At 43.7% G+C, this 24,613-nt stretch overlaps 1 pseudogene; it reads left to right on the top strand.

Moving 5' to 3' along the window:
* The window catches only part of LOC135555229 (cilia- and flagella-associated protein 52-like), a 41,078-nt pseudogene that overhangs the window by 6,062 nt on the left and 10,403 nt on the right, over positions 1-24,613 (top strand).

Here is a 24,613-nt window from a genome sequence, read left to right as displayed (position 1 = left end):
CAGGCTGCTGTCATGTCCTGAATGATGCTCTACCACAGCAGGCTGCTGTCATGTCCTGAATGATGCTCTACCACAGCAGGCTGCTGTCATGTCCTGAATGATGCTCTACCACAGCAGGCTGCTGTCATGTCCTGAATGATGCTCGACCACTCCAGGCTGCTGTCATGTCCTGAATGATGCTCAACCACACCAGGCTGCTGTCATGTCCTGAATGATGCTCTACCACAGCAGGCTGCTGTCATGTCCTGAATGATGCTCTACCACAGCAGGCTGCTGTCATGTCCTGAATGATGCTCTACCACAGCAGGCTGCTGTCATGTCCTGAATGATGCTCTACCACACCAGGCTGCTGTCATGTCCTGAATGATGCTCTACCACAGCAGGCTGCTGTCATGTCCTGAATGATGCTCTACCACACCAGGCTGCTGTCATGTCCTGAATGATGCTCTACCACACCAGGCTGCTGTCATGTCCTGAATGATGCTCTACCACACCAGGCTGCTGTCATGTCCTGAATGATGCTCTACCACAGCAGGCTGCTGTCATGTCCAAAATGATGCTCTACTACTCCAGGCTGCTTTCGTGTCCTAAATGATGCTCGACCACTCCAGGCTGCTGTCATGTCCTGAATGATGCTCTACCACACCAGGCTGCTGTCATGTCCTGAATGATGCTCTACCACACCAGGCTGCTGTCATGTCCTAAATGATGCTCTACTACTCCAGGCTGCTGTCGTGTCCTAAATTATGCTCTACTACTTCCGGTTGCTGTCATGTCCAAAATGATGCTCTACTACTCCAGGCTGCTTTCGTGTCCTAAATGATGCTCTACCACTTCAGGTTGCTGTCATGTCCCAAATGATGCTCCTCTACTCCAGGTTGCTGTCATGTCCGAAATGATGCTCTACTACTCCAGGTTGCTGTCATGTCCTAAATGATGCTCTACTACTCCAGGTTGCTGTCATGTCCTAAATTATGCTCAACTACTCCAGGTTGCAATCATGTCCTAAATGATGCTCTACCACTCCAGGCTGCTGTTGTGTCCTGAATGATGCTCTACTACTCCAGGTTGCTGTCATGTCCTAAATGATGCTCTACTACTCCAGGCTGCGGTCATGTCCAAAATGATGCTCTACTACTCCAGGCTGCTGTCGTGTCCTAAATGATGCTCGACCACTCCAGGCTGCTGTCATGTCCTAAATGATGCTCTACCACTCCAGGCTGCTGTCATGTCCTGAATGATGCTCTACCACTCCAGGCTGCTGTCATGTCCTAAATGATGCTCTACTACTCCAGGCTGCTGTCGTGTCCTAAATGATGCTCTACTACTCCAGGTTGCTGTCATGTCCAAAATGATGCTCTACTACTCCAGGCAAAAATGATGCTTTCTGTGTCCTAAATGATGCTCTACCACTCCAGGTTGCTGTCATGTCCCAAATGATGCTCCTCTACTCCAGGTTGCTGTCATGTCCGAAATGATGCTCTACTACTCCAGGTTGCTGTCATGTCCTAAATGATGCTCTACTACTCCAGGTTGCTGTCATGTCCTAAATTATGCTCAACTACTCCAGGTTGCAATCATGTCCTAAATGATGCTCTACCACTCCAGGCTGCTGTTGTGTCCTGAATGATGCTCTACTACTCCAGGTTGCTGTCATGTCCTAAATGATGCTCTACTACTCCAGGCTGCGGTCATGTCCAAAATGATGCTCTACTACTCCAGGATCCTGTCTTGTCCTAAATGATGCTCTACTACTCCAGGTTGTTGTCATGTCCAAAATAATGCTCTACTACTCCAGGCTGCTGTTGTGTCCTGAATGATGCTCTACCACTCCAGGCTGTTGTCATGTCCTAAATGATGCTCTACTACTCCAGGTTGCTGTCATGTCCTAAATTATGCTCTACTACTCCAGGTTGCTGTCATGTCCTAAATGATGCTCTACCACTCCAGGCTGCTGTTGTGTCCTGAATGATGCTCTACTACTCCAGGCTGCTGTCTTGTCCTAAATGATGCTCTACAACTCCAGGCTGCTGTCGTGTCCCAAATGATGCTCCTCTACTCCAGGTTGCTGTCATGTCCTAAATGATGCTCTCCCACTCCAGGTTGCTGTCATGTCCCAAATGATGCTCCTCTACTCCAGGTTGCTGTCATGTCCCAAATGATGCTCCTCTACTCCAGGTTGCTGTCATGTCCTAAATGATGCTCTACTACTACAGGTTGCGGTCATGTCCTAAATTATGCTCAACTACTCCAGGTTGCAATCATGTCCTAAATGATGCACTACCACTCCAGGCTGCTGTTGTGTCCTGAATGATGCTCTACTACTCCAGGCTGCTGTCTTGTCCAAAATGATGCTCTACCACTCCAGGCTGCTGTCGTGTCCTGAATGATGCTCTTCTACTCCACGCTGTTGTCGTTTCCTAAATGATGCTCTACCACTCCAGGCTGCTGTCGTGTCTCGAAGGATGCTCTACTTCTCCAGGCTGCTGTTGTGTCCTGAATGATGCTCTACCACTCCAGGCTGCTGTCATGTCCTAAATGATGCTCTACTACTCCAGGTTGCTGTCATGTCCTAAATGATGCTCTACTACTCCAGGTTGCTGTCATGTCCTAAATGATGCTCTACTACTCCAGGTTGCTGTAATGTCATAAATGATGCTCTACTACTTCCGGTTGCTGTCATGTCCTAAATGATGCTCTACTACTCCAGGCTGCTGTCATGTCCAAAAATAATGGTCTACTACTCCAGGCTGCTGTTGTGTCCTGAATGATGCTCTACTACTCCAGGCTACTGTCTTGTCCTAAATGATGCTCTACTACTCCAGGTTGCTGTCATGTCCTAAATGATGCTCTACTACTCCAGGCTGCTGTCATGTCCTAAATTATGCTCTACTACTCCAGGTTGCTGTCATGTCCTAAATTATGCTCTACTACTCCAGGTTGCTGTCGTGTCCTGAATGATGATCTACCACTGCAGGCTGCTGTCATGTCCTAAATGATGCTCTACTACTCCAGGTTGCTGTCTTGTCCAAAATGATGCTCTACCACTCCAGGCTGCTGTCGTGTCGTGAATGATGCTCTACTACTCCAGGCTGTTGTCGTTTCCTAAATGATGCTCTACTACTCAAGGTTGCTGTCATGCCATAAATGATGCTCTACTACTACAGGTTGCTGTCATGTCCTAAATGATGCTCTACTACTACAGGTTGCTGTCATGTCCTAATTGATGCTCTACAACTCCAGGCTGCTGTCATGTCCTAAATGATGCTCTACCACTCCAGGCTGCTGTCGTGTCCTGAATGATGCTCTACTACTCCAGGCTGTTGTCGTTTCCTAAATGATGCTCTACTACTCAAGGTTGCTGTCATGCCATAAATTATGCTCTACTACTCCAGGCTGCTGTTGTGTCCTGAATGATGCTCTACTACTCCAGGCTACTGTCTTGTCCTAAATGATGCTCTACTACTCCAGGTTGCTGTCATGTCCTAAATGATGCTCTACTACTCCAGGCTGCTGTCATGTCCTAAATTATGCTCTACTACTCCAGGTTGCTGTCATGTCCTAAATTATGCTCAACTACTCCAGGCTGCTGTCGTGTCCTAAATGATGCTCTACCACTCCAGGTTGCTGTCATGTCCCAAATGATGCTCTACTACTCCAGGTTGCTGTCATGTCCTAAATGATGCTCTACTACTACAGGTTGCTGTCATGTCCTAAATGATGCTCTACTACTCCAGGTTGCTGTCATGTCCTGAATGATGCTCTACCACTCCAGGCTGCTCTTGTGTCCTGAATGATGCTCTACTACTCCAGGTTGCTGTCATGTCCTAAATGATGCTCTACTACTACAGGCTGCTGTCGTGTCCGAAATGATGCTCTCCCACTCCAGGTTGCTGTCATGTCCCAAATGATGCTCCTCTACTCCAGGTTGCTGTCATGTCCCAAATGATGCTCCTCTACTCCAGGTTGCTGTCATGTCCTAAATGATGCTCTACTACTACAGGTTGCGGTCATGTCCTAAATTATGCTCAACTACTCCAGGTTGCAATCATGCCCTAAATGATGCACTACCACTCCAGGCTGCTGTTGTGTCCTGAATGATGCTCTACTACTCCAGGCTGCTGTCTTGTCCAAAATGATGCTCTACCACTCCAGGCTGCTGTCGTGTCCTGAATGATGCTCTACTACTCCAGGCTGCTGTCGTGTCCTAAATGATGCTCTACCACTCCAGGCTGCTGTCTTGTGCTAAATGATGCTCTACTACTCCAGGTTGCTGTCGTGTCCTGAATGATGCTCTACTACTCCAGGCTGTTGTCGTTTCCTAAATGATGCTCTACCACTCCAGGCTGCTGTTGTGTCCCGAAGGATGATCTACTTCTCCAGGCTGCTGTTGTGTCCTGAATGATGATCTACCACTCCAGGCTGCTGTCATGTCCTAAATGATGCTCTACTACTCCAGGTTGCTGTCATGTCCAAAATGATGCTCTACTACTCCAGGCTGCTGTCATGTCCAAAATGATGCTCTACTACTCCATGCTCCTGTCTTGTCCTAAATGATGCTCTACTACTCCAGGTTGCTGTCTTGTCCAAAATGATGCTCTATTACTCCAGGCTGCTGTCATGTCCTAAATGATGTTCTACTACTCCAGGTTGCTGTCATGTCCAAAATGATGCTCTACTACTCCAGGTTGCTGTCATGCCATAAATGATGCTCTACTACTACAGGTTGCTGTCATGTCCTAAATGATGCTCTACTACTCCAGTTTGCTGTCATGTCCTAAATGATGCTCTCCCACTACTTCCGGTTGCTGTCATGTCCTAAATGATGCTCTACTACTCCAGGCTGCTCTCATATCCTAAATGATGCTCTACTACTCCAGGCTGCTGTCATGTCCCAAATGATGCTCTACTACTCCAGGTTGCTGTCTTGTCCTAAATGATGCTCTACTACTCCAGGTTGCTGTCATGTCCTAAATGATGCTCTACTACTCCAGGTTGCTGTTGTGTCCTGAATGATGCTCTACTACTCCAGGCTGCTCTCTTGTCCTAAATGATGCTCTACCACTCCAGGCTGCTGTCGTGTCCTAAATGATGCTCTACTACTCCAGGTTGCTGTCGTCCTAAATGATGCTCTACTACTACAGGTTGCTGTCATGTCCTAAATGATGCTCTACTACTCCAGGTTGCTGTCATGTCCTAAATGATGCTCTACTACTCCAGGTTGCTGTCATGTCCTAAATGATGCTCTACTACTCCAGGTTGCTGTCATGTCCTAAATGATGCTCTACTACTCCAGGTTGCTGTCATGTCCTAAATGATGCTCTACTACTCCAGGTTGCTGTTGTGTCCTGAATGATGCTCTACTACTCCAGGCTGCTCTCATATCCTAAATGATGCTCTACTACTCCAGGCTGCTGTCATGTCCCAAATGATGCTCTACTACTCCAGGTTGCTGTCTTGTCCTAAATGATGCTCTACTACTCCAGGTTGCTGTTGTGTCCTGAATGATGCTCTACTACTCCAGGCTGCTCTCTTGTCCTAAATGATGCTCTACCACTCCAGGCTGCTGTCGTGTCCTAAATGATGCTCTACTACTCCAGGTTGCTGTCATGTCCTAAATGATGCTCTACTACTACAGGTTGCTGTCATGTCCTAAATGATGCTCTACTACTCCAGGTTGCTGTCATGTCCTAAATGATGCTCTACTACTACAGGTTGCTGTCATGTCCTAAATGATGCTCTACTACTCCAGGTTGCTGTCATGTCCTAAATGATGCTCTACTACTCCAGGTTGCTGTCATGTCCTAAATGATGCTCTACTACTCCAGGTTGCTGTTGTGTCCTGAATGATGCTCTACTACTCCAGGCTGCTGTCTTGTCCTAAATGATGCTCTACCACTCCAGGCTGCTGTCGTGTCCTAAATGATGGTCTACTACTCCAGGTTGCTGTCATGTCCTAAATGATGCTCTACTACTCCAGGCTGCTGTCATGTCCTAAATTATGCTCTACTACTCCAAGTTGCTGTTGTGTCCTGAATGATGCTCTACTACTCCAGGCTGCTCTCTTGTCCTAAATGATGCTCTACCACTCCAGGCTGCTGTCGTGTCCTAAATGATGCTCTACTACTCCAGGTTGCTGTCGTCCTAAATGATGCTCTACTACTACAGGTTGCTGTCGTGTCCTAAATGATGCTCTACTACTCCAGGTTGCTGTCGTCCTAAATGATGCTCTACTACTACAGGTTGCTGTCATGTCCTAAATGATGCTCTACTACTCCAGGTTGCTGTCATGTCCTAAATGATGCTCTACTACTCCAGGTTGCTGTCATGTCCTAAATGATGCTCTACTACTCCAGGTTGCTGTTGTGTCCTGAATGATGCTCTACTACTCCAGGCTGCTGTCTTGTCCTAAATGATGCTCTACCACTCCAGGCTGCTGTCGTGTCCTAAATGATGCTCTACTACTCCAGGTTGCTGTCATGTCCTAAATGATGCTCTACTACTCCAGGCTGCTGTCATGTCCTAAATTATGCTCTACTACTCCAAGTTGCTGTTGTGTCCTGAATGATGCTCTACTACTCCAGGCTGCTGTCTTGTCCTAAATGATGCTCTACCACTCCAGGCTGCTGTCATGTCCTAAATGATGCTCTACTACTCCAGGTTGCTGTCATGTCCTAAATGATGCTCTCCTACTCCAGGCTGCTGTCATGTCCTAAATTATGCTCTACTACTCCAGGTTGCTGTTATGTCCTAAATGATGCTCTACCACTCCATGCTGCTGTCATGTCGTAAATGATGGTCTCTGGTTATGCTCACTGTTGACAAGTTGATGATCGTACAAAAGAAGACCTCTAGACACACACAAAATCATTCAGACACTCACACATTCACAAAGACATCTCCACCATCTGGAGACGTTGAACATGTGGTTCAAACAGCTGGCAACAAACCACCACCCCAACGGGAACCCACAGATAGCCCCTGTGTCCTCTTCCCTGGTATGTGCCTGAGCCAACATGTTCAGCCATCACTGTGTAACATTGATATTTTAACATTTATCAGTAATGCATGGTGGTATGCTATGTATGAATGGACTCCAGATTCATATGGAAACATCTGTACAACGTATGGCTATAGTAACTGGAGAAGGCTGTTTGGAAATGCATTTAAGAATAAAAATATTACAACTCGCTCCCGTATGAAAGATCTATTACTCTATCTTTGCCTGTGTGGGTATTTTGGCCTGTGTGGGTATACTTTATAAACACTTCTGTGCTGTGTAATAGAAGCCTGCTGGAATGACAGTCTACAGGCAGTGCAGGGTCATTGAGGCCAGATGAGAAAGAGTTTATTTGTGGTTTGGTAAAAACAACTGTATTTCACAGTATGTGGACTTTATGTAAATTGAGGTAATCCAAGTAGAATAACAGAGCCTTCAACACTTGTCTACATTGGCCTTTCAGAATTTTTTTAAATGTTATTTGAATTGTCTGATTCCAATTGAAACATTGATTAAAAAAATATGTTTACATGAGGTCAAAATGCCAGTATAGTATGTTGGTTTTTAACCCCGCCACATACCTCACAGTCTCCAAATCAGATGAAATTATTATCATCTGAATGCATCCTGTTAGTTATCATTAGGTCGTCATGTTTCTGTTGTCCATAAGGATAGTGTGAATATTACACCCCTGAAATGTTTACTAAGTATTTTACCAAAGGACTGATCTCTGTCTCCCTGTGCCTCTGATCCAGCAGGACGGCGATAGTGTTGAAGATTAAAAGCTTATCCAATTAGCCACCCGCTGAGACCTGCTGAGCCAATCAGGCCCATCTAAAGCCTGTGGTCACACTGGAGTGCTGCCGGACAGGCCCCGATCAGCTGGGTCAAACAGAGGAGAATGTCTCAGGGCTGCCCATGCAGGGGGAACTACAATGTCTTAGAATGGGGGAGCCCTGTCTCCTCTCTTTCCTGGCTAATCTTCAATGAACACGCTGTTCCTCAAATAGTTCTTGAACAACGATATCAGAGGGGGAAAAAGCTTGGATTACTCAAGCATGAGTAACGTCACCACTGCACACAGAGACCCCACACTGTGCTTTTTAGACCACTGTTTAGGCTGACTTAAAACTGAGGGTTTCTGTGTGACGGATTTGTTTGTTCACTTTCAATTATATGGGGATCAGTTTAAGATCCGGCTATGTTTTGTTGATCTAGATATTTCAGTGACGACATGGTGTCCTATTGTCTTTTTACACATCCATCTGCAGGAATTGCTGTGTTCTGACTGTCCTCCGGTTTTGTCTTGTCTGAAATGTCATTGTTGCATCCAACAATATCAACCCTGTCTTTATCAAAATAAAGACAGGATAGATATAAGAGGATGAGTCAATGAGCACTAAAATTGACACTCACAAAATCACAGTGAGACCATTGTGAGAAGGTCCCTGACACATTACTACCAATCATACGTGTCTCTACCTAGTCCTCTTCGTCCTGGGTGGGACATAAAGCCACAACAATCTTCTTCTGTCTTTGACCACAGTCCCATGTCAGTCATAACAAGCAGGGAGCTCATTCATCAGGATTTGTGCTGACACTGTGGTCACAAAATCTGCAGAATGAAAAACAATTCAGTGAACCCATTGTTTCCTTCAAAACACTGCCCTCTGCAGGAAATGAGGGGTAAACAGAAATCATGACAGTTTGACATTTGGCATAAAAGGTCTTTCAGGCTATTATGCATAAAGAGGTCTGTATTAGGCTATACCAAATACTTAATCTTCAGTGTGAGACATTCTAAAGACGGAGTGAGTCTTGTATCTTCGATGTTCTTCGTATTTCTATTGACTATGCGAGTCTAGAGGTCAAATGCAGCTTTTCACAAAATACGCTCTTTCATTAGGGTGCCAAAGGTCCTAGGATTATGACTTTTTTCCCTCATTTGTCATCATGGTCATGAATGGGTGTCTTCAACACAGCTGGGTGGTCTGAGCCGGATGTGACCCCAATAATGACGCCTACACCTAACGGTGGCTGCCCTTGCATGACCCTCACTTTTGTTGAGGCTTCAAGGGGCATTGAGTCAAAACACATTATGCACAAATGGACAGCTATGAAGTCAGCCAATGTACCCACCTGCTTCATTCTTGTTCTTGGAGGAGCCATGGAAGGAGAAACAGAGGAGAGTGTGCTTGCCTGGATGGTGGAGCATAATCTAAAGCACTATAGAAATAAAATATAGTATTATTAGAGGTTCTGTCAAACTTATCACACAATTCACGTTGCAGCATGTTGGACATTGGACAAAATTATGAGAGAAAATTGAGACCATTGAAAGGTTTGAAACATTGTAATCTCTCCCTCAACGGGGTCAAATATGGTCCAAACGTTTTGTCTGAGGCGCTCCTTGGCGCTCCTGGGCCAACGATTGCTACCTCGATGGCTATGAAAAAAGTTTAGTTGGCAATCAGTGTTGAAGCTACAAAGTGAGAGTGCTTCGTAAATGTTTACCAGTAGGCTGGCGATACACAAGATGTTTCACTTCTTGAGCTTGATGCTGTTTATATTGGTACGCCATTGCTAGCTAACTAGACTTTAGTCATCTCTTCTGAACTGATTACTGTGTTCATCAAATTGATCAGAAGAAAATCCAGATTAATATCACATACAGTGCCTTGCGAAAGTATTCGGCCCCCTTGAACTTTGCGACCTTTTGCCACATTTCAGGCTTCAAACATAAAGATATAAAACTGTATTTTTTTGTGAAGAATCAACAACAAGTGGGACACAATCATGAAGTGGAATGACATTTATTGGATATTTCAAACTTTTTTAACAAATCAAAAACTGAAAAATTGGGCGTGCAAAATTATTCAGCCCCTTTACTTTCAGTACGGCAAACTCTCTCCAGAAGTTCAGTAAATAAAATTATATTTGATTTGATTTGATTTGAATCATCCAATGTTGACCTAAATGACTAATGATGATAAATACAATCCACCTGTGTGTAATCAAGTCTCCCTATAAATGCACCTGCACTGTGATAGTCTCAGAGGTCCGTTAAAAGCGCAGAGAGCATCATGAAGAACAAGGAACACACCAAGCAGGTCTGAGATACTGTTGTGAAGAAGTTTAAAGCCGGATTTGGATACAAAAATATTTCCCAAGCTTTAAACATCCCAAGGAGCACTGTGCAAGCGATAATATTGAAATGGAAGGAGTATCAGACCACTGCAAATCTACCAAGACCTGGCCGTCCCTCTAAACTTTCAGCTCATACAAGAAGAAGACTGATCAGAGATGCAGCTAAGAGGCCCATGATCAGCTGACTCCTAACTCCAATTAGCATTTGGAGATGTTATTAGCCTAAGGGTTCACATGCTTTTTCCAACCTACATTGTGAATGTTTCAATGATGCATTCAATATAGACAAGAAAAATACAATAATTTGTGTGTTATTAGTTTAAGCAGACTGTGTTTGTCTGTGACTTAAATGAAGATCTAATTTTATGACCAATTTATGCTGAAATCCAGATAATTCCAAAGGTTTCACATACTTTTTCTTGCCACTGTAGTCCCAAAATGTTGACTTGCAAAACCAGCATCACATGATGGAAAATGCATCATATGGGCCAGATTTCTGTATTTTGAAAGCTACATATTTTGAAACATTGATAGCTGACAAGCAAAACACTTGGGACTAAATCAACAACAGACAAATTAAACAAATACCAAAAGACAGTTTTCGGGTGGAGTTTTCCTTTAACTTTAAGTAGCTCAACATATTATTACTCCATCCTCGTGAAAGTAACAACCTGACACGTCTTCATTTTCGACAAAAACAACTTTATATCAAAGGAGTGCCTTTTATTTGACGGATGCACATGCACAGTTTGGAGCGAGATTGCCGTTAGACTCAATGATATACATAAATCATGGATTGCTGATGCTATGTTATTGCCCCTTGAGGCTTTGAAGCCACCGATCGGCCACATTGAGCTCCACAGTGGATGCTTCATAATACCCATAAAAACTAGAGGTCAAACAAGAAAATGGTTCCAATTGTTTTTCCACCATTCATTACTCGCATAGGATATTTTAGAAACACTTCAAATTAAGTATGTGTTTGGTGTAGGCTTACCTTGGCGTGACGTTTTGATAATATCTCTCTCATCATCACTCAATACCTAGGTTTACCTCCATTGTATTCACATCCTACCATACATTTGTCTGTACATTATACCTTGAAGCTATTTTATCGCTCCCAGAAACCTCCTTTTACTCTCTGTTCCAGACGTTCTAGACGACCAATTCTTATTGCTTTTAGCCGTGCCCTTATCCTACCCCTCCTCTGTTCATCTGGTGATGTAGAGGTGAATCCAGGCCCTGCAGTGCCTAGCTCCACTCCTATTCCCCAGGCGCTCTCTTTTGATGACTTCTGTAACCGTAATAGCCTTGGTTTCATGCATGTTCACATTAGAAGTCTCCTCCCTAAGTTTGCTTTTATTCACTGCTTTAGCACACTCTGTCAACCCGGATGTTATGGCTGTGTCTGAAACCTGGCTGAGGAAGACCACCAAAAATTCTGAAATTTTCATCTCAAACTACAAATTTTCAGACAAAATAGAACTGCCAAAGGGGGCGGTGTTGCAATCCACTGCAAAGATAGCTTGCAGAGTTACCCAAACAATTTGAACTTCTACTTTTAAAAATCCACCTCTCTAAAAACAAGTCTCTCACCGTTGCCGCCTGCTATAGACCACCCTCTGCCCCCAGCTGTGCTCTGGACACCATATGTGAACTGATTGCCCCCCATCTATCTTCAGAGCCCGTGCTGCTAGGCGACCTAAACTGGAACATGCTTAACACCCCAGCCATCCTACAATCTAAGCTTGATGCCCTCAATCTCACACAAATGATCAATGAACCTACCAGGTACCTCCCCAAAGCCTTAAACACGGGCACCCTCATAGATATCATCCTAACCAACTTGCCCTCTAAATACACCTCTGCTGTCTTCAACCAAGATCTCAGCGATCACTGCCTCATTGCCTGCATCCGTAATGGGTCAGCGGTCAAATGACCTCCACTCATCACTGTCAAACGTTCCCTGAAACATTTCAGCGAGCAGGCCTTTCTAATCGACCTGGCCGGGGTATTCTGGAAGGATATTGATCTCATCCCGTCAGTAGAGGATGCCTGTTTTTTTGAAATGCCTTCCTAACCATCTTAAATAAGCATGCCCCATTCAAGAAATTTAGAACCAGGAACAGATATAGCCCTTGGTTCTCCCCAGACCTGACTGCCCTTAACCAACACAAAAACATCCTATGGTGTTCTGCATTAGCATCGAACAGCCCCCGTGATATGCAGCTGTTCGGGGAAGCTAGAAACCATTATACACAGGCAGTTAGAAAAGCCAAGGCTAGCTTTTTCAAGCAGAAATTTGCTTCCTGCAACACAAACTCAAAACAGTTCTGGGACACTGTAAAGTCCATGGAGAATAAGAACACCTCCTCCCAGCTGCCCACTGCACATAGGAAACACTGTCACCACTGATAAATCCACTATAATTGAGAATTTCAATAAGCATTTTTCTACGGCTGGCCATGCTTTCCACCTGGCTACCCTTACCCCGGTCAACAGCACTGCACCCCCCACCGCAACTCGCCCAAGCCTTCTCCATTTCTCCTTCTCCCAAATCCAGTCAGCTGATGTTCTGAAAGAGCTGCAAAATCTGGACCCCTACAAATCAGCCGGGCTAGACAATCTGGACCCTTTCTTTCTAAAATTATCTGCCGAAATTGTTGCCACCCCTATTACTAGCCTGTTCAACCTCTCTTTCGTGTCATCTGAGATTCCCAAAGATTGGAAAGCAGCTGCGGTCATCCCCCTCTTCAAAAGGGGGGACAGTCTTGACCCAAACTGTCATGGGTGCACCTCAGCCACGCTTAATGTCCTAAACGATATCTTAACCCGCCATCAATAAGAAACATTACTGTGCAGCCATATTCATTGATCTGGCCAAGGCTTTCGACTCTGTCAATCACCACATCCTCATCGGCAGACTCGACAGCCTTGGTTTCTCAAATGATTGCCTCGCCTGGTTCACCAACTACTTCTCTGATAGAGTTCAGTGTGTCAAATCGGAGGGTCTGCTGTCCGGACCTCTGGCAGTCTCTATGGGGGTGCCACAGGGTTCAATTCTTGGACCGACTCTCTTCTCTGTATACATCAATGATGTCGCTCTTGCTGCTGGTATGTCTCTGATCCACCTCTACGCAGACGACACCATTCTGTATACTTCTGGCCCTTCTTTGGACACTGTGTTAACAACCCTCCAGGCATGCTTCAATGCCATACAACTCTCCTTCCGTGGCCTCCAATTGCTCTTAAATACAAGTAAAACTAAATGCATGCTCTTCAACCGATCGCTGCCTGCACCTGCCCACCTGTCCAACATCACTACTCTGGACGGCTCTGACTTAGAATACGTGGACAACTACAAATACCTAGGTGTCTGGTTAGACTGTAAACTCTCCATTCACACCCACATCAAACACTCCAATCCAAAGTTAAATCTAGAATTAGCTTCATATTTCGCAACAAAGCATCCTTCACTCATGCTGCCAAACATACCCTTGTAAAACTGACCATCCTACCAATCCTCGACTTCGGCGATGTCATTTACAAAATAGCCTCCAATACCCTACTCAACAAATTGGATGCAGTCTATCACAGTGCAATCCTTTTTGTCACCAAAGCCCCATATACTACCAACCATTGCGACCTGTATGCTCTCGTTGGCTGGCCCTCGCTTCATACTCGTCGCCAAATCCACTGGCTCCATGTCATCTACAAGACCCTGCTAGGTAAAGTCCCCCCTTATCTCAGCTCGCTGGTCACCATAGCATCACCCACCTGTAGCACGCGCTCCAGCAGGTATATCTCTCTGGTCAACCCCAAAACCAATTTTTTCTTTGGCCGCCTCTCCTTCCAGGTCTCTGCTGCCAATGACTGGAACGAACTACAAAAAACTCTGAAATTGGAAACACTTATCTCCCTCACTAGCTTTAAGCACCAACTGTCAGAGCAGCTCACAGATTACTGCACCTGTACATAGCCCACCTATAATTTAGCCCAAACAACTACCTCTTTCCCTAGTGTATTTATTTTATTTATTTATTTTGCTCCTTTGCACCCCATTATTTGTATTTCTACTTTACACATTCTTCCACTGCAAATCTACCATTCCAGTGTTTTACTTGCTATATTCTATTTACTTTGCCACAATGCCCTTTTTGCCTTTACCTCCCTTATCTCACCTCATTTGCTCACATCGTATATAGACTTGTTTATACTGTATTATTGACTGTATGTTTGTTTTACTCCATGTGTAACTCTGTGTCGTTGTATGTGTCAAACTGCTTTGCTTTATCTTGTCCAGTTTGCAATTGTAAATGAGAACTTGTTCTCAACTTGCCTACCTGGTTAAATAAAGGTGAAATAAAATAAATAAAATAAAATAACCGGGTAGGCCGTCATTGTAAATAAGAATTTGTTCTTTAACTGACTTGCCTGGTTAAATGAAAAATTAAAAACATGTAATTCTGTCTCGGACAAGGTGAGTTTCATCAATATTTGTCTCAATTTACTCTCAAAAATTTGAAATACTAATTAGCAACAGAGAAGACCCCATGCAAGACTTCCTGCAGGAAGCTCTCGCCGACATTGTCAGCTACCATTCACCAGCGCAATCAGAGGCCTTCTGTGCCCAATCCATGTGGAATCCATGTGCTATATTGAAATTAATTGAATAAATTGTTGAACTTCTTGTCCCCTTTCTCTCTGTCTTAGCTAGCCACTGACTACACTTTAGCTAGCTAGCTAATTAGCAAAGCAGTAGATAAACAATATATTTTGTTTTACTTAGCCTAGATAATTGTTTGTACAGTATGTCAACTATTTCAGACATGGTATTTTTCAAGGATGAGGATGAGCATGAGCAATAAAAGGGGAGAAGATCACTATAAATCTGGCCATGTGGAGGAGGGCAGCTATAATGAGGGCAACTTACCGGTTTGGTCATGAGGAATGCATGAGGAATAAAGTGTATCCTGTGTAGATATTAAGTAAAGATTGAGCATCTTAGCAATACAATGTGTTCTACACAACTGTCAACATTCTACATTAAAGAGCCACATAATCAACATTATATAATCATTAACCATTTTACCCTGGATACCAGACTTAGATGAGTCATAACTCAGTTCTATAATGTTGTCATTAACGAGAATGAATATATAAAAACATATTTTTATTGTAACCCTGGACAAGCACACCCGATTCAATTAGTCAACTAATCATCAAACCCTCAATGAGTTGAATGAGGTGTGTTTGTCCAGGGCTACAATGAAAATGTGTTCTGTTGGAGTACTGGAGGACCAGGGTTGGTGTACTGTTGGGGGTACTGGAGGACCAGGGTTGGTGTACTGTTGGGGTACTGGAGGACCAGGGTTGGTGTACTGTTGGGGGTACTGGAGGACCAGGGTTGGTGTACTGTTGGGGGTACTGGAGGACCAGGGTTGGTGTACTGTTGGGGTACTGGAGGACCAGGGTTGGTGTACTGTTGGGGTACTGGAGGACCAGGGTTGGTGTACTGTTGGGGTACTGGAGGACCAGGGTTGGTGTACTGTTGGGGTACTGGAGGACCAGGGTTGGTGTACTGTTGGGGTACCGGAGGACCAGGGTTGGTGTACTGTTGGGGGTACTGGAGGACCAGGGTTGGTGTACTGTTGGGGGTACTGGAGGACCAGGGTTGGTGTACTGTTGGGGTACTGGAGGACCAGGGTTGGTGTACTGTTGGGGTACTGGAGGACCAGGGTTGGTGTACTGTTGGGGTACTGGAGGACCAGGGTTGGTGTACTGTTGGGGTACTGGAGGACCAGGGTTGGTGTACTGTTGGGGTACTGGAGGACCAGGGTTGGTGTACTGTTGGGGTACTGGAGGACCAGGGTTCGGAAACACTGACCTGGAAACACATGGAGGAGAGATGTACAGGAAGAAATGACTGAGAATGTCATCAACTGGCCTATGCTACTAATAGGATCCATGGGCTTAAGTCAAGTCAGTCATTTGATTAGTCATGCTCAACAGGTGCAGTCATTGGAACAAAACCGTTTTTGCTGTTTGCATGGCAAAAATGTTGAGCCCATCCCCAACAGCCGGAAGAAACACCTGGAGGGAATAATAAGGAACTTCTAGTGGAAGTGAACCACAACTAGGCTACTAACTAAACACTATGCAACCAACCCTCACTCACTGGACAATGATTTGACTCAATCCATGTTCTTACAACACAGAGAACATCACTTGTGGCAAATGTTTCCCTAAGAATGCTGAGCTGAATAATCACATGAGTATTCAGCACTATGTGGATGGGACATTCCTGCTGGGATGGAGGATTTATCTGGAATGCTCAACTAGATGATCAGGACAGTCTAGGGTACTACTTGCCCGAAAGAGGTGAATTCTTGTGACGACTGTACTTCTGATTCTGATTCTCAGGAGGAAAGTTAATTAGCTGTGAGATCACTAAGGAGGACCAACAGTGGTTGAGGGGTCATCTGAAAGGGACTGACATGTCTAACTGACTTCACAGGTTCTTTGATTAGTCATGTACAACAGATGCATTCATGGAACCAAACAGTTTCTGTGGTTTGTATGGAAAAAACATTGAGCCCACAACATGCACCTCAGTGAGAATATTTTGTAACTGTGTCATGGTGGACGTGCCTGAAAGGTCAATGTTTCCATTGAGCTCCAAATAAGAAGTAAGTATAATTCGATAGGACTAACCCTAAGAAAATCCTCTGGACTGCTTAACTAGAGAGACAGTGAGAGAGAGAGAGCACATCTAAGTAAGGATGGCCTTACTGAAGAGCTCAGTGACTTTCAACGTGGCACCATCACAGGATACCACCTTTCCAACAAGTCAGTTCATCAAATTTCTGCCCTGCTGGAGCTGCTCCGGTCAACTGTAAGTGCTGTTATTTTGAAGTGAAAACATCTCGGAAAAACAATGGCTCAGCCACAAAGTGGTAGGCCACACAAGCTCACAGAACGGGACTGCCAAATGCTGGGGCATGCCCATAAAAATAGTCTGTCCTCGGTTGCAACACTCACTACCGAGTTCCAAACTGGTCCAAACTGGAAACTCATTAAACGGGTTTCACACACAAGCCTAAGATATCCATGCGCATTGCCAAGTGTCAGCTGGAGTGGTGTAAAGCTTGCCACCATTGGATTCTGGAACAGTGGAGTGATGAATCACGCTTCAGCATCTTGGAGTCCGATGGATAAATCTGGGTTTGGCGGATGCCACGAGAATGCTACTTGCCCGAATGCATAGTGCCAACTGTAAAGTTTGGGGGAGCAGGAATAATGGTTTGGGCTAGGCCCCTTAGTTCCAGTGAAGGGAAATCTTAACACTGCAGCATACATTACATTCTAGACGATTCTGTGCTTCTAACTCTGTGGCAACAGTTTTGGGAAGGTCCTTTCCTGTTTCAGCATGACAATGCCCCATGCACAAAGCTAGGTTCATATAGAAATGGTGTGGAAGAACTTGACTGGCCTGAAATTTAACTGACCTCAAAATAATACATTATTTTTAAAGGATTAATGACCTTAGATTTCAGCATTTGTGGCATCCATTTCAGGAAAATCCTAATTTACCTCAAATGTCTCATTGCTCTTATCATCATTGGTGTTACTACTCCTAGTGGTATTATTTAATATTTCAAGTCATAAAGCTACCATATTAGTTGATTTAGAATGGGAAGATCTCGTCTAAAAAAAAGTTTTCCCAAACCGACATGCCCAAATGCCGACATAAGACGAGTCAGCAGCTAGCCAGCCAATTTTCAGTTGATGCAATAATTTTCTCAGTCAAAAACATTACCCAAAATGCACTGTGTGTCTTTTGTTTACCAAGTCATGTAATCTTTGGTGTAAAAGTAAACTCTAACAGAGAGCACCTTATCTATCCACTGGGCTGCAATATCATCCTCAAAATCCTAACAAAAAAGAAACAGGAGTTTATGCATGGCCACACCAACAACGTCTCCTGTGTCACTGTGTCCAAAGGTGGAAAGTATGTTGCCTCATGGTTAGGTCACTTTCATGGGCTTCAAGGTAATGGACTAATGCAAAGATGAAAGAAAAATGGATGGGCAGAAAACTGTGATGAAAGATAATTAGCTGGCCTTTATCATTCTTTGAACAGGATGATGTTTTAATATGGGACTTTGCCATGAGAAGAATATATGCTCACCTGCAGCTCCACAAAGCTTAAGTGGGAGGATTGGCCTTCTCCCCTCAATGTCAAGTACATGGTGACCCTTGGGGGCCAGGATGAAGGCAGTTTTTGTCAAACTTTGTGAAATACTGACATTTGACTCAGATCCTCTGTTATAATATAATAGTTACTAATAGGTGTATTCATACATTTTAACTGAATAATTGTGTGTGTCTGTAATTTCCATATAGTGGTGTGTAAAATAGAAAACAGAGAAGCCATTTGTGGAAGCCCGGCCTCAGCCCACAGTGGTGGTCCCTGCCTTACTCTGCAATACTCCAACACAAGTGACAGCATCTTCGTATGGGCAGAACAGTATGTATATCTAAATAGGGCTATTTTTGTATAACTTTGTCTTGGCACACCTTCTAATGAAATGTCACAGCTATGGGCCTATAAGGATCTGGATCATCTTCTTGTAACGACACTCTCCACGTTTGGGAACTTGATCTTCCCCACAAGATTACACACACACACAATGTCAGACAGGGCAGCTGAAAACAATTGTGAAATGCATTTGGGTAATTATAATATCAGAACACATGGCTATACACAGGGCTCTATGCTGACCTTTCATACAAGGAGTACATGTGCACCTATGTTGAAAAATGTAGGCACACACAAAGAAATTAAGTCGCACTGTAGAGCCCTGAAACATTCAAACAGGTGAATAGTATGACCCTTTGTGAGAGTGTTATTTCCTCAGCATACTGTAGTAAATCTTGCAGCAGTTTGCAGCCTGAATAACTTGTTACTTCTTGGTACAGATCCCTGAGGAAGGCAGCTATCTCTACTGTGGCACCAGTGGGGATATCCTGAAAGACAGTCTCAAGACCAAGCTTCTTAATGGGCCGTGGCCCAGTGAAACAGAAGTTCAGCAAAGTGGCTTCAAAAAAGGAACACGGTAAGAGGAGTTTAATATCTGGCTTAGTTAGATAGACTACAGTATAAAACTCAGAACTCAGCATGCATTTCCCCTCGTTGTCGACATGGGGTGAACACAGTCTGTGATGAAGACAGGCAACATACTCTCGGCTCAGGAGATGGCATGTTCACTCTGTTCAGGATCCTCATCCAACTTCAAACACATCAAGTGAGTCTAGTGTCTGGAATGGAGGTCTTTATTAACTTTTATAGTTATTCTCTCACTTCAGTAATCCTGTGTGCATCTTCCAAAAGCATCTAATGCACCACTGTACTACTCAATGAACACTACCTGTACATGTATTCTTTGGTTTCTACTCTTTGGCAGGAAGGTTCAGCTGGAAAGGGGTGACATCCATAGCGCCCCGTGGTGATGGTCACCAGTTCTTTGTGGGCACAGAGACAACACAGATCTGCCATTTCAGCTACACTGACTTCAAAGAGGAGTTCATCACCTGATCACCTCCAGCCATAACAGCGCCGTGAACGATGTGAGGGAAACAACAGGCTAAAAGGTCACATAATATACGCCATCACATTCCATTTGTGTGCAGGGTCAGTCCCCTACTGAATACAAATAGGAAACTGTTTCTGCTTGACTGGCTGTTCATTTTGAAGCCCATTGAAACCAGTAGAGGGGGCTACACAATCATTTAGTAACCTGGTATATATATGTTAATTATTGTTTTCCAATAGATGGCAGTATTGACTCAATTCAGTGTTTGCCTTATGCTTGCCTTCAAATGTATGCCAAGTAACCATGCTCAGAAAAGCCTCCAGTAATATACGCCAGGTGCATTCCGGTAAGTTATTCTACGTGACAATTAAATTCTAAAACATACTTACGTGTCCGGTGCCAACAATCTAAGAAGCAAGATACTACATCCTCCAAAGTTTATCAGAGTCATTGTCAATAGCTAAATAAATTCATTATGGGCTGATAAGTGCTTTAATTTAACGTATATATCTTGATGTATATCTCACAGTGGCTCATCTGAGCTCTTTGCCACGTTCTGAGAATGACATCTGGACGTGGCATACCTCTGAAGAAGTGCTACATATCACTGTGCCCAACATGACCTGGCTGCAACGCTGTGGAATTCATGATTGACGGCAGGAGCATCATCAGTGGTGGATTTCCCTTTCCATTTCTTAGCAGCAGACACTCAGGGGCTTTCTATTGTAAGCCATGTCTGCTGTCTGGAAATGCAAATGCATTCCTCTGGTGGTGATTTAGTTGGGCAACAACAGTTGTGCCATTTTTAACTCGGATGAAAGAAAAACAATACTTTCTGTCACGCATTCATGTTTGTATTTCTCCCAGTCATTGACTTTTGTGCCGATTTCTTTCAGCCTGGGATGATGTAAGATCTGTGGCTTCACTCCTGAGACTAGCAGGCTGATGATTACTTTGCAGAATGCCCACAGCATGGTTGTGAGTGACAGCCATCGCCACCACCAGAGGCTACAAGATGATTCAAATCAAATGTATTTATATAGCCCTTCTTACATCAGCTGATATATTAAAGTGCTGAACAGAAACCCACCCTAAAACCCCAAACAGCAAGCAATGCAGGTGTAGAAGCATGGTGGCTAGGAAAAACTCCCTAGAAAAGGCCAAAACCTAGGAAGAATAAAGAACCATGGAGATATAGATAAACAACAATGATGGAGATAAAGCACCATGGAGATATAGATAAACAACAATGATGGAGATAAAGAACCATGGAGATATAGAAAAACAACAATGATGGAGATAAAGAACCATGAGCATTACAAAGTACAAATAGGGTCGATAATGGCAGACCCTGGCCGTGACAACATTTTCCGAGGGTGTCTCAAGGAGAGTTGGGATATGCAAAAATACACATTTGCAATTCACACATGCATATTAATACACACTTTTACATGCATGAAATAGGACAAATATAAGCACCCACCAAATTATATTATTATAGATACCTATAGTGCATTGTATTCTCTGCTAAGGGATTGTTTGTTCCTAAAGCAGACGGCATAGTTATGACTCAACCAGATGGTCTCTGTGGGCCACATCTATGATGAGGTTTACTTCTTCACAGAAAACCACATTGGAAAATTCTCTCTCCATGTTCAGCTTCAAAAAAATAATAATTTCACTGCTTTAACAGAGCAAGCCATAGAGCAGCACATTAACTTCATCTATTTTTGTTATTTGAGGCTTTCCACAGAGATTACTTCCCTTGGGGGTTGATAATCAGAGTTCTTCATGAATACAGTCCATAATGTATTGATGACATTGGGTACACAATGCTAGTTAAGCAGAAACCTATAGTGAAAGTATCAAAGTTGACCTTACAGTACCAGCAAATCAAACTGCAACACTTTTAAAGACATACTTTGCCCTTTCTTTTTAACTGAGGGGAGAGTTCTGTGTTTACAGGAATGTACTTTTTGCTAGCATCACTTCTTTACATCAAAGGACTAGGTATCTCTAAACTGTACAGTACTGGAGCATGTGTTTTTTCATGAAAAGTTGAGGCACAATCACATAGGATATACAATCTAAACTCTTCCCTCCTCCTGAGCACGTTCTGTGTAACTTTGCAATGACATAAAAAAATGGAAAGGCACTTGCGTTTTAAAAGGGAAATGTGGTATTTGTGGTCTAAATCTAACTTAAAGAAACAGTTGCAACGCGAAGACGAAGCTGGAAGGAGACAGCTGCCAACCCCAGAGATGATTATTACTTACTCACACACACACACACAAATATATGTTTTAACAACTGCATGTTGCTATTTGATAGACGGTAGTGGCGACCACTTGCATACTGTGAAGGACCCATTAGGATAAAGTCAAGGCCTTAGGTCAAAATCCCCCAAAATGATTTACCAGCCAATAAATTATGGTGTGCACGATACATCTGCTTATAATGTTAAAAACAGGAGGAGAGATTGACACAAATTTGTATTAATTAAAAAGTTTGAATAATGAATACTGGTCATTGTCTTATTTCATAGTGTCACTTTTCTATATAAATGTTACCATATTTTATTTCATAATGACACATTGTATTTCCCAATGGATTTTTTCATTATAACATTTATCGCTTCATTAATGGCGCTGTATCACTTGATCTATTTCCGAATTTCATGGTCTTATTCAAAATAAAGGGATATGTCAATCAATGTAAGTGGGTGGTCTTTAGCCACTGATTGGCTAATCCTTTACACTCAATTACTTTACCCTGTGAATTTGACCTAACATTATAACGGAAAGCGCAAGACATTTATTTACATTGTAGTAGCATAAGCAATTAATGATAGCATTTCAGTGAACAACTATCCCAGAATAGAAACATTTCACACAAACAACAAGTAACAGAATCTCTACCCTCAGTACCTGTTAGTTTTTGTTAATTAAAATGACACCTACCTAGGGTTGCAAAGGGTCAGAAATTTTACATGGTAAGTTAAGCCCGGGAATTTTGGGAACTTTGCTTAAATTCATCAAAAAAAGTTAACTTATAACAGTGAACCTTTTTGGTGGGATACACATAAGGCAAGAAATTTTACATGGGAAGTTAAGCCCGGGAATTTTGGGAACTTTGCTTAAAAATTCATCAAAAAAAGTTAACTTATAACAGTGAACCTTTTTGGTGGGATACACATAAGGCAACTCTAGGTTTTGTGGCATATTTTGGTTAAGCTATCTCCAATTCAATTGAATTGCAACCCTCTGCATGCACAAAGCATTCTTCCATTACATGTACAGCTGATTCTCAAGATCTTGCACACTTCTAAACAGCCTTATGTACATTTGCAAATACTGTGCCAAATAATATGTGATGAATGGAACAAAGTGCATAACGTTCCCTCAGCGCTAACAACAAGCAACCTCTGACAAAAGACCCTCTACTTCTATTCGAGGTGAAAATTATGAATCAGACACCTTATCGATAGCAACAGCTCATGGTCCTCCTGGAATCAAAAGTTTTTTTGGACTCAATGGAAGAACGTAGTCAGAGAAACGCTGATGAATGTCTTGCTCAAGTTGTGTATGTAACTGGTTCACCTCTGATGCTCACAGGCAATGTGTATTGGAAGACATTTCTGAATGTTCTTTGCCCAGCATACACCCCTCCAATCAGACATGCTTTATCTACTCATTTGCTGTATGCAGAGTTAAACAGAGTTCAAGTGAAGGTAAAGCAAATCATAGAGAAAGCAGACTGTATTGCAATCATCTCTGATGGGTGGTCGAATGTTCGTGGGAAATAAATAATGAACTACATCTCCACCCCTCAACCAGTATTCTACAAGAGCACAGACACACGGGACAACAGACACACTGGTCTCTACATTGCAGATGAGCTGAAGGCAGTCATCAATGACCTTGGACCACAGAAGGTATTTGCACTGGTGAGAGACAACGCTGCGAACATGAAGGCTGCTTGGTCTAAAGTGGAGGAGTCCTACCCCCACATCACACCCATTGGCTGTGCTGCTCATGCATTGAATCTGCTCCTCAAGGACGTCATGGCACTGAAAACAATGGACAAACTCTAAGAGAGCCAATGAAATGGTTAGGTGTGTGAAAGGTCATCAAGTTATAGCAGCAATCTACCTCACCAAGCAAAGTGAGAAGAATAAGAGCACCACATTGAAGCTGCCCAGCAACACCCGTTGGGGTGGTGTTGTCATCATGTTTGTCAGTCTCCTGGAGGGGAAGCAGTCTCTCCAAGAAATGGCCATATCGCAGTCTGCCAATATGGACAGGCCAATCAAGGGGATCCTCCTGGATGATGTATTTTGGGAGAGAGTGGTAAGCATCCTGAATCTCCTGAATCCTATAGCAGTAGCCATTGCACAGATTGAGGGAGACAATGCCATCCTGTCTGATGTTCAGACTCTGCTTGCAAATGTAAGAGAAGAAATCCATACTGCTCTGCCCACTTCACTGTTGCTCCAAGCAGAGGACATTGCAGGTCTACCTGAAGCCCACACATGCCGCAGCGTACATGGTGGACCCCAGGGTATGCTGGCAAGAGCATCCTGTCTGGTGCAGAGATCAACAAGGCCCATGGTGTCATCACTATCATGTCTCACCACCTTGGCCTGGATGAGGCCAAAGTTCTTGGCAGTCTGGCAAAGTGCACTTCCAAGCAAGGGCTTTGGGGTGGAGATGAGATATGTTGGCACGACTGTCATATTGCATCAGCCACCTGGTGGAAGGAACTTGGTGGATCTGAGGCTCTTTCCACTGTTGCCTCCATCATCCTCCAAATCCCACCAACATCAGCTGCCTCAGAGCGCAACTGGTCCTTGTTTGGGAACAAACACACC

This window comes from Oncorhynchus masou, chromosome 15 (genome assembly GCF_036934945.1).
Source record: "Oncorhynchus masou masou isolate Uvic2021 chromosome 15, UVic_Omas_1.1, whole genome shotgun sequence".
Lineage (NCBI taxonomy): Eukaryota > Metazoa > Chordata > Actinopteri > Salmoniformes > Salmonidae > Oncorhynchus > Oncorhynchus masou.
The sequence above is the reverse complement of the archived record's forward strand: the minus strand, read 5'-3'. Positions and strand labels throughout refer to the sequence as shown.